Consider the following 10,749-nt stretch of genomic DNA (forward strand, 5'->3'; position numbering starts at 1 on the left):
CAGATGGTCACAAAAACATAACAAATTGCGACAACTTTGTAACGAACTTTGCGACTGACATCATTAATAGATACTAACTTGTGACCGCTTACCAACACTCAATTTTTTGTATTCAAAATTTCACATAAGTGAATTGTTAACATACTTCTATATACGTTTGTGCTTTGGTATGATCAATATCAGTCATAAAAATCTTTTAAAGCTTTCCATTTGAATGTTTAAATACTAAAATTTCGGAATATCTAAATCAATTTAAAAAATTACATGTTAGTGACTAGAGGAAAAGTTACAAATAAGTCACTAAATACTCACATAAATGTGACTTATTTGCGAAATTTATTTTTAACTTTAAAATAATTATTTATAAGGTTTTGAAAATCTAATTATTTTCTTAACTCTAAATTTTATTTAGTGTATATACTCTTCTTTGACATATCACTCCACACTTAGAATAGAATTGTTATTCAAAATAATTATGGTTTGTTATTCAAAATCAGATATTTTTAAATATGAAACCAAAATTATTTGGTTTGGGCGGACAAACCAAAAATTTTGTCAAAAGTTTCCCACCAACACAAATTTAATTGGTTTCCCGGTTAAAGTGAAAGTATTTGGAATAAGGCTAATGGGTTAAGTATAATGTAGGGAATTTTGTTTAGAATGCCAGTTTGGAAACTCAATTTTCTGAAACTGCCATTAACAAAAGCTTCTTTCAAATCCTGCCACAAAGAGAGTTACAATGACGATTTTGCCCTTAGCATTAGAGAGTGGAATTTTGCTTTTTCTGTTGGCAGCAATAGCCATTAATTGCTGGGTTGTAGCCTAATATTCTGTGGGAAATGGACCATGTCAAAAATAACGGACGAGTAAGTAATATATGATGGACAAAATATATAAAGTAGATGTGGTCCATCGAAAACTCACTTTGAAAGAATTCAAGAGACAACTCTGATGCGTGTCCTCTAACTCCGATGCGTGTCCACTGTGGACGTTCTATAGAATGACACAAATAAAGTTTTGATTTATTTAGGGGCACAATGTAAACCAGTTATGTACAAATTGGTGGGTGCTAATGGAGGACAAGTAGAGAGATTTTGTGAAAGTTGTGGGTGGTGAAGGAGCAGAGACAAAAATACGATAGACAAAAAGAAAAATCTCGTCCACAAGATCTAGTCCATTACATCTGATCTGCCGAATCTTGTCCATCTACAGAAAAATGTATTGTCCATCGCTGAATCAGGTCACTATAACTGGTCCGCCATATTTTCTCACCTAGAACAAGTCTATCATAACTAGTTTTCATCCACCGGAATATGATTCGCCGGATCTGGTTTGCCACAACTAGTCTATCGTAACTGGTCTATCTGGTCCGCCGAATCTGCTCTTCCGGAGCTGGTTAAAGTTCGTAGGAACTGATTATGGTCCGCCTGAACTCGTCCGCCAGATCTGGTCTATCGGAACTCGTCTTCCTGGTTGGTCGAAACTGGTCCGTCGAATCTGGTCTGCTTGAGCTGGTTATAGTTCATCAGAACCGACTGTGGTCTGCCAGAACTCGTCCGCTGGAGTTATGTTCGGTCGGAACTGGTCCGTCGAATCTGATCTGTCGAATCTGGACCAGAATTGCTATGGTCCGCCGGATCTGGTCTTTCGAAACTGGTCCGTTGGATCTGGTCTGTCGAATCTGGTCCGTTAGAGTTCGTCCGCCGGATTTGGTCCGCGGGAGTTCATCCGTCGGATCTGGTCTGCTGGAATTGTTTGTTGTTGGAAGAAGAAAAAGAAGATGAAGAAGAGAAAGAGATAATGAAAAAAAAATTGAACAGTCACGAAACAAAGCAGCCCATGTCATTCAAGGATATGTTGGTCTTTTTACATGGCTCTTGTGGCAGGCGGGAGAAGAGATTTATAGAAATGGCATTCCTTAAGAGTTTGGTCACTGTACATGGCAGTATTAATAATTTTCTCTATAATGTATACCTATACCTATACTCTTCTTCTCCATCGACAGAAGCACTCCCACACTTAGAAAAAAAAACCTAAACTCCAATCTATGCCGCTTAAGAAACACTCAGATCTCTTCCTCTTCAAACTGGCGCAGATCTCCTCCTCTTCGAAGTAGCTTCGATCTCTTCCTCCGCAACTCGCCATGCCTCTCTCGACGGACAGCCGGACCACCATCGATGTTTATGTGGTAAGGTTTAAGATCGTGTATTCATAATCAATATGGAGATCCGTTTGAACTCGTGAATTTCAAGGTGTTAAACTCTTAATCTTCATAACTTCTCTCTTTTAGAGTATTCGTTTTGGCTGCTCTTTGGATCTGAATTGGATCTTAACGAGTTCAAACCACTTTTAAATGTTGAATAAAAGTCTGGAATCATAAAGGCAATGAGAAGCTAAGATGAGAAAGGGAGAATACTAAAGAAAGTAGCAGCATGTCGAGTTCTATTCGTCGTAGAGGAATCAGTAGAGCAAATCGAGCTATATGAGGATTCACGCCACTTCCTAACACCGTTTGTTTCGTCGTTGAAGACCAGAGACAGACCGAGGTCATGAGACACGCCGGGGAGGCTTGATGGAAGAAGCATTGCAAGCAACGGCGGCGGGGGATCGTTGGCAAACGGAATCTCGTTGCGGCGGCTGAGGGCATTGTTACGTGATTAGGGTTTTTTTTCTTAATTTTTGCATCCGGTTTAATTTTGTAATTGGTTCAATTTTTAACTCTTAACCAATTCCAAATTTGGGTGGTTTATTAATATCAATATATATTAATTAAACAAATTCTCTCACTAAATCTAAAATATATATATTAATTAAAAAAATTCTGTCACTAAATTAAAAAATATATTTATTATTTTTAATTACATTTTGTTTGATATGTGTACATTTTTTTATTATCTGTCGCTAAAAAGTCTCTATCTACCACTATAATTAAGGTCAGAACTTGGTCTCTAATATACAAACATATTATAAGGTCATAAAATCGACGTAAATGTGTGACTATTTTGAGACGACTTAATTTAGCGACTAACAAAAATAGTCATAAAGTAGTCGCAAAGTAGGTATTTGCGACCGTTCTGTGACCTTTTTGGGAGTCGAAAATGACTTGTTTTCTTGTAGTGTACTACATAATTAGTAGCAAACGTCAATCGCTACTTTGTCGCTATGTAGTCGCCAAACCTTACGATTGATGTACGACCGGTTAACAACTGATAGCAAACTGTCGTAGATCAGTCGTAAATCAGTAGTAATTTTGCGACTAATATGTTTTATGACTAGACCTTTAGCGACATCACATATTGGTCATTAATCGATCTTAAAACTAAAAATCAGTAGCAATTTTGCGACTGATATGTTTTACGACTAGACCTTTAGCTACATCACATATTGGTCACTATGTTTTACGACTAATTGCCTACTCATTTTAGAGTAGCTAAAAACTCGTTTCGGTGTATAGGTATTTGGATTTTAGTTCTGAAATTTTAATAAAAGTAGTTGTACAAGAGCAATGTTAAACAAATTAGCAGATGATTTATGATTGGTTCGTCTATAAATTTTCCAGGAGTAGATTGATTCATAAAAAAATGAAAACATGCATGACAGATATAAGAAGCATTGTTATCTCCAATTGGCTCAACATGCATATGTTGCAGAACTGATATAATTTTACCAGAGCTAGAAAAAGTAACATTGAACTATGGCTTTGTTAGCTCTTACGTTTCCATTACTACCAAAGTAAAGTAAATATAAAATAACATAAAATAGGTAGGAAATATCTGATTTACGTGTTTAAATGGCTTTGTTCGAGTTCTCTCTCATTAATTACAAAATTTGCAATTATTACCTATCTTCGTCAGTATTTACTTCACAGTATAAGAGAATACGTTATTAACTTTCTGATAAGTGACTAGTGCACTTACTGTTTCGATTAAAAGTCTTGAGAGAACTTTAGAGTTAACCTGTTGGAGTATTGAATGGATGGGTGACCTTACAAAAAGTGGTTATGAATTGTATGATTGAGGTTAAAACACATGAAAAAATCATGTGGTGATTTGTAAGATCAGTAAACAAGTCTTTCAACCTCCCGGACATAAGCCAACCGACCGTCGGATATTGATGGGCCTAGTGAAAAAATGTGAGGCTCATTAAAAGAGATGGGCCCGTGAGCTGGTAATGAACATAGGATCCACTGAAGAAATGGCGGTCGGAGCATTACAATTTTTAAATTCACTTTTTACAGAAATTGATTTTACAATAAATTACAATATTTTTCAATTAATTTCTTATTATGGATTAACATGTCGTCGCAAAAATTTCAATATAATATATATCTTCTATAATATTTTTGCAGCAGTATTTAAAAAAAATCTTAGGAGTTTCAACATATTTACATTGCTATGCTACTGACATTAATTTCTCCTATTAATTTGGAAAATTAAATTGAAAATATCAAAACCACGTTTAATCAAATCACTAAAGCGTTCTATTATTACACTCTCCTAAAATCTCTCTAAACTCTACTAAATCCAAAAATTTCAATATGCATTTACCTCATGTCCGTGTCAAAGAAAACTAACGTTACGTAATGATATTTCAAAATTTTCTAATGCACCAATGGACTCAAAGATACTATGGCCTTGATTGGCTATGGCTGTAACTTTTGATTTTTAACTGTAGATTTCAAGCTATAGATTATTTTGCTGTACCGGTAAATTTTATTACTGTAGATTATTGGCTGTATAAATTAAAATTTTGGAAAGATGAAAATTATGTGCTTTAAAAGAAAGTGATTGCTTTGAATTTAGTGTTGTAGACCAAAATTTGGCTGTGGAAAGATTTTAAAGTCACAACGAATTAATCAAAGCCTATATAACGCAAAGGGTTAAAAGTGTAGCTCAAATTCAGGGTTCATTGAATACATGTTTAGACAATATGTATATAAAATACTCTAGTGTAGATTAATAAATGTGTAGATTAGTTCTGGTTCCAGTAAATTCAACATTAAACCATTACTTAATTCCTTACTACAGTATTTGATTTAAAAGCTGTAAAAATGTTTATTTTACTGGTTAGATTTAATGTTATAATTAAAATAAATGAAGAGTTATAACAACGATCAAATGCAGATCTTGCATGAAAATAACACACATTAATCAGTTTACTTAATGATACTTAGTTCTGTTATTTTTAGTGTGTGTTTTTTTCCATTACTCTTGACTCCATTTAAAATTGGTCTAGGGAAAAACAAAATTCAAAAATTTCCAAACACACAAAAGAATGAAGTTTTATATCTATAGAGAGCCACAAATAATATTTAAATTCATGAGAATCTCGCTTTTGCTTGTAATAAAATAATATTCTCGTTGTAAGAGATAACTTGCATTTGAGTATGATTATGAAATTATCAAGTTGCACCAGTCATTCTCCACTAAACATTCGTTGACCTATGACCTAAACAAAACACTTTTATATATCTTTCAAAATAATTGGTCGGCTGCTTTATTTTTGTATTGACAAAAACCTATTAAAAATGTGAAGTTAAGTATCAAAATGCCCGAAACAAGTGAAAATACTTTACCCATTTAATCTTTTGTTAAAACTATTTTTGTATTAGTAAAATCTTATAATATAGTTCCGTGTTATTGAGTAGTAATATGAGAAATTAAATTAGGTATATAATGCTAATATATTATATAGTATCAAAATGTTTTGCTTGTTCATGCACATGTGAATATCTTAGATTTCACGGCGTTTACTATTTGAGTTTTGACAGTCTCTAGTGTTCATACTCTTATTTTTACTTCACTAAATAGTATAACTCCAACAATTATAAAGTCTCAAATATTATACAGAAAATATTTATGGATTGTTCTTCCCTATAAGAAATTAGAACAACACACTAAATTTAAATAAAATCTACTTATTTAAAAAAAAAAAAGAAGAACAAATGAGAGATAGGTTTTGTTGTTAGTTGGAACTACTAGCTAGTAGTAGTACTGAAGTAGATATAAACTTAACAAACTAAAAGGCAAACGAATAAATAATAAACTAAAACGAATAAAACAATAATACAATTGTAGTCGTCGGTATTTGATCACATCATGGTTTTTGTATAATTAATTAATCCAGATTTACAAAATTAGCTAAATCCCAAAATAGTTTCACCGAATGTTTTACATGAAAAAGGCCAAAGCCTATTATTATCATCTTTAGTTGTTTATAAACTCTAGCCTCTCTATTAAAAATGTGTAGCTATTTGATCAAAAACACATATATGATTGCTTATGTAAGGGTAAATATTGTATGGACTTGTATCAATGTTTTTGTATAACCTTTTTAAGGTATAGTAAACTATTTATGCATTATTCATGCTAACTAAATTTTTTCCTCGTACACATAAGTATATTATTTTATACAGAATTACACTAATATTTGAAATACATATATTACATTAATAATTTGTGAAGTTTCCTACATTGTTGGCATCGACTCATTGTTGACTCATCACGATGAAATAAATTTGGCAGCTCATGGGGCTGTCTTTTTCATTTTACTTAAACCTTTGGCATGTGGGTTTTGAAAGGACTCAACTTGCTTTTTGTCAAAAAGGACTCAACTTGTTGCATTCACTGATTAGTATTCTATAAAAAGTACCTATTATAAATTCATCAAAGACCCCACGAAAATATCACACAACATGAGATATAGAATTACAAATTAGTTAGAAATGGCTGGCAAAAAATATGAATTAAAAACCTAGCTGTTAATTTTAATGTGGACAGTGCTAGGATCAATTTTGTGTGGTAGGTTTTCTAGATTTGTGTTTTTCTATTTATGTACATATGACATATTTGTTATAGATGTGTACAATTTGTTTTTGGTTCTGTTTTTAAACCTCTATTGACGGACGAGGTGAAAGCTTAAGGAGAATCATAATGATTAGGTGAATATGACACAAAACGATTAACTTAACTAGGAAAAAAAAGTTAGATGATCATTATATACATTATCAGCATTTTAGTGAAAGATAGAAATAAATGTACGAGTGGTAGTATATAATAATTTTAAAGACACTAATTTTACATACACTTATATTTGTATATTGTGATTTTGAGGTTTATAGTATGCTTTTTTTAGCATAAGTAGCAAGAGTAATGCAGTACTATTATCTTAATTATTCGTGGGAGATCTATTTTTATTTATATTTCATCTAGTTTATTGCGTATTTTGGATGAAATAGTAAACATTTTCGTATGAATTTGGATGAAATGAAATGAATTTGTAAAACAAAAATATTTTAGTAACAGACTAAGGAAAACATCATTTTGTGCTAGAGTTCTCTTTTATTAATGAACATCATTTTTATTGTATTTTACGTGTTATTGTGAATTTTTGTATGAATTTGGATGAAAAACAAAATTGAGAGAAAATATCCTTTTTTCTAAAGTTATCATTGCAGACATGAGAATTTTGGGTTGGATTACTCGACCGTACATCTATCTCACATATATGATATGACTCTTTTTGGAGTATAAGTAATATTTATTCAATTATTTGCGATACGAGTTCAATTATTGGTTGAGAAATCATTGCTGTTCATTTTCTTTTCGTCGAAAAAATCGTGTGTTTTTCAATTATCTTACGTTTAGGAGAAAGCTTTCCATCATTTTTTTTATAGAAAAATATTTACATACATATATATATTTTTAAAAGTATTTCAATTCGTCATTGTTGACTAAAAAAGTTTTTAAAACTATTTCAATTATGTTTTGCTTTGGTTTTTTTGTTTTGAGGGTCAAAAATTTTAATAAGAAAATGCTTGGTGTGTTAATGTTGTAATCATATTTTAAGTTTATATAAATTTCTGCACACTAAAATGTCAATAAAATAATTAAACAATCATTTATTTATATATTTTTATTTTTACCATGTCAATGAGAAAAAAAAACTACATCCTCCATTTCATATGAAATACTAGTTTAAAACTTAAAACTAGTTCAGAAGAAAAGGTTTTTAAGGTTACAATACAAAAGGTTTTTAAAACTTCTAGTTTTACTTTTATCGCTATTATTTAATTGTATTGATCAGTAAAAAATTTAAAAAAAGTAGTATAATATTATTAAATTAAATTAGAAAAATTAGAAAAATTAAATTATTTTTTTATTTGTGTCTAAAAACTTTAAGCAACACTAATATAAGGACTATATATTCCTAAAATTATATTATTTACTTAATTAACCATTAAATTAACTCATTTTTATTGTACTTAGTCATTGTTTTTCCAACCCATACCACTTGTGTGAGACTCTTAACGAAGTAGTGATGAAAGAGTGAAGACGAACCAACCAAAGCTTCTAAAGATAAGTTACAAAATTATATAATTTTTTAAAAAGATACGTTACAAAATAAATATATATGAGAGTTGAATTTGATGTCGCACCTTTTCGAAAAAAATACATAAATTTAGAGAATCTTTTGGAAAAAAGCAGATCTTTACAACAACAACAAATAATTAAAAATACGAATTGGGACCATTTCGTACTCTCAAAAAGGTAATGGTTGCTACCAAAGTTTTAGAAAAAATAAAATAAGTTTTGTATTTTTATTTAATTGTTTTGATGTGATTTGAGCCGTTAAATTGAGAGAGAGAAGGTGAAGAGGTCACGTGAGGAAGTAAAGAGGTTAGGTGGGTACATATGACACGACAGTTTCCAGCTGTAGCCGCCATTTTTATTGGTCCAACCCAACTTCGCATGCAATATTCATTTTTTTAAAAAAAATTCTTTGAAAATAGTAACATTTATTTGGATTGTAACATGTTTAAACATATGTTTTTACATTTATGAGATGCAAAATTAAGTTAAACATATTTATTAAAATCTTTAAATCATTTTTTATATTTTTTTCTTTTTTTTTATATGAGTTTAGACGAGAACCAATTTATTATCAAAATATATAATAATTTATAAAAAATGACTGTTTAAGCTGTTTGGAAGTAATATTTTTAATTTAGTTACTAAATATGAGATCAGTAGGAATATAAATTATGATTCTTATATTTTACTATCATTTTAAAAAAATGATATAGATTATTTATTTATTTATGTCCGCATTCTTTTTGTAATTGTTATGATTATGTTCAACGACGGAAAATTAAACATCAAAAATAACATAAAAAATGGATGAGAAATATTAAAGTGTCGATGTGACTATTTTTTTGAGGTAATGCTCATATCGTCGGTATTAAAAACGATGATCGTTATTTTAGTTGCTGCGGCTATTTTCATAAGAACAACGATATTAATCTTTACATGTAAAGAAGTTATAATTTGGAGTCACTAATTGATGTTGCAAATTTGAAGTGGTTAAAAGAAATATGGTTTATATTATAAATTTGAATATTTTGTTAATTTTTTAAAATTTATTACATGTACTGTTAATTTTAGTTTACAAAGTAAAAGATCAATAAAGAAAGAAATTATTAAAATTTCATATACTGAATTTACTACTACCTTTCATAAATAGAAGAAAAATATAGGCGAATCTAAATAGAGATTATGATGTAGTAAACAATTTTTTTCTTAAATTTATAAACTCTAAAATCTATTTATAAACATCTATTTACTTTTTTGTGTTTACGGTCGGAATCTTTAGGTTGATTAATTCAAACTTAATAAGTCATTAAAGATTCCGGAGATTCCAATTTAGAAAAGTCAAAGATTCAAAGAACAAGTCCAGGTCCACATGTTGAATCCTATTCATCATCCACTCATCCTTCATATCTTCCTCCACCGTCTCCGCCCAAATTAATTAATTTGTTTTTCAATTTTAAGTTTATCAATTAAAATAGTTATCTGATGACTCAGGACCTTGCTGTCTCTGACGAAGTTAAATTATTTATATTTTTTTTGAAATTTGTTTCTCTCAGAAAATTACGGCACAATCTTGCTTACCCTTTTCAGAAAAACAGCTAATATTTGTGGACCTAAATTAAATAACGTAGCCTCTAGATTTTTCTATAATTGTATTCTATTACTTGTAGGAAATATTATATAGTTGTACTAATTATTCTTTATTAACTACACTTGTTAAGCCAATCAAGTAAAACTTAACTGTGATGGAAAAAGTTAGAATTTAAAGTCCAAATGGTTGCAGTTGTTAAACCGGACAATATTATCTGCGGATTAAACCGTTTTATTTGTTATTCATCAATTGTATGTTGTAGTAGTACTGATTTGAAATATTTAAAACCAACCATAAATTACTTATATATCATTTTTACTTACAAATAAAATATGGCTGATTTTACCTTAAATATAGAACGGACTAAAACATTGACGGATTTATCTATTTTGCCAATTATGATTATAAATTTCAAATTTTTATTTAATTACAATTCTATTATGATTATAAAAAAATTAATACCAAATAGTGGTATTTTAAGATTATGGTATTTTAAGATTCACCTTTGAATTGAAATGAATGTTAAAAGTTATTTACTTTCTTTACAAAGATTCGTTTGTAATTATAGAATTTTTTCTTTTGTCACTATTTTTTTTATTTTTTAGATTATTATATCTGAAACAATCCGATAAAGAATTGTACACATGGGCATCTATATATATCGTACAGGTAAAACGTGTATGTATATGCATAAGGATTTACGTTCTTCTATAAATATATGTGGTAGTAACATTGGAGGAGGAGAAACAAAAAAAAAAATCACACAACCAAAGCTTTGAGAGAACACAA

At 30.0% G+C, this 10,749-nt stretch overlaps 1 long non-coding RNA gene across 1 annotated transcript; it reads left to right on the forward strand.

Annotated features, from left to right (window-relative positions):
* The first annotated feature begins 2,001 nt into the window (after positions 1-2,001).
* On the forward strand, positions 2,002-2,791 carry LOC111830573. The gene is made up of 2 exons (XR_002833983.1): positions 2,002-2,188; positions 2,291-2,791. It is a non-coding gene; the product is annotated as an uncharacterized LOC111830573 (long non-coding RNA).
* The last annotated feature ends 7,958 nt before the right edge of the window (positions 2,792-10,749 follow it).

The sequence above is a fragment of the Capsella rubella genome, unplaced genomic scaffold (genome assembly GCF_000375325.1).
Source record: "Capsella rubella cultivar Monte Gargano unplaced genomic scaffold, Caprub1_0 scaffold_5, whole genome shotgun sequence".
In the NCBI taxonomy this organism is placed as follows: domain Eukaryota; kingdom Viridiplantae; phylum Streptophyta; class Magnoliopsida; order Brassicales; family Brassicaceae; genus Capsella; species Capsella rubella.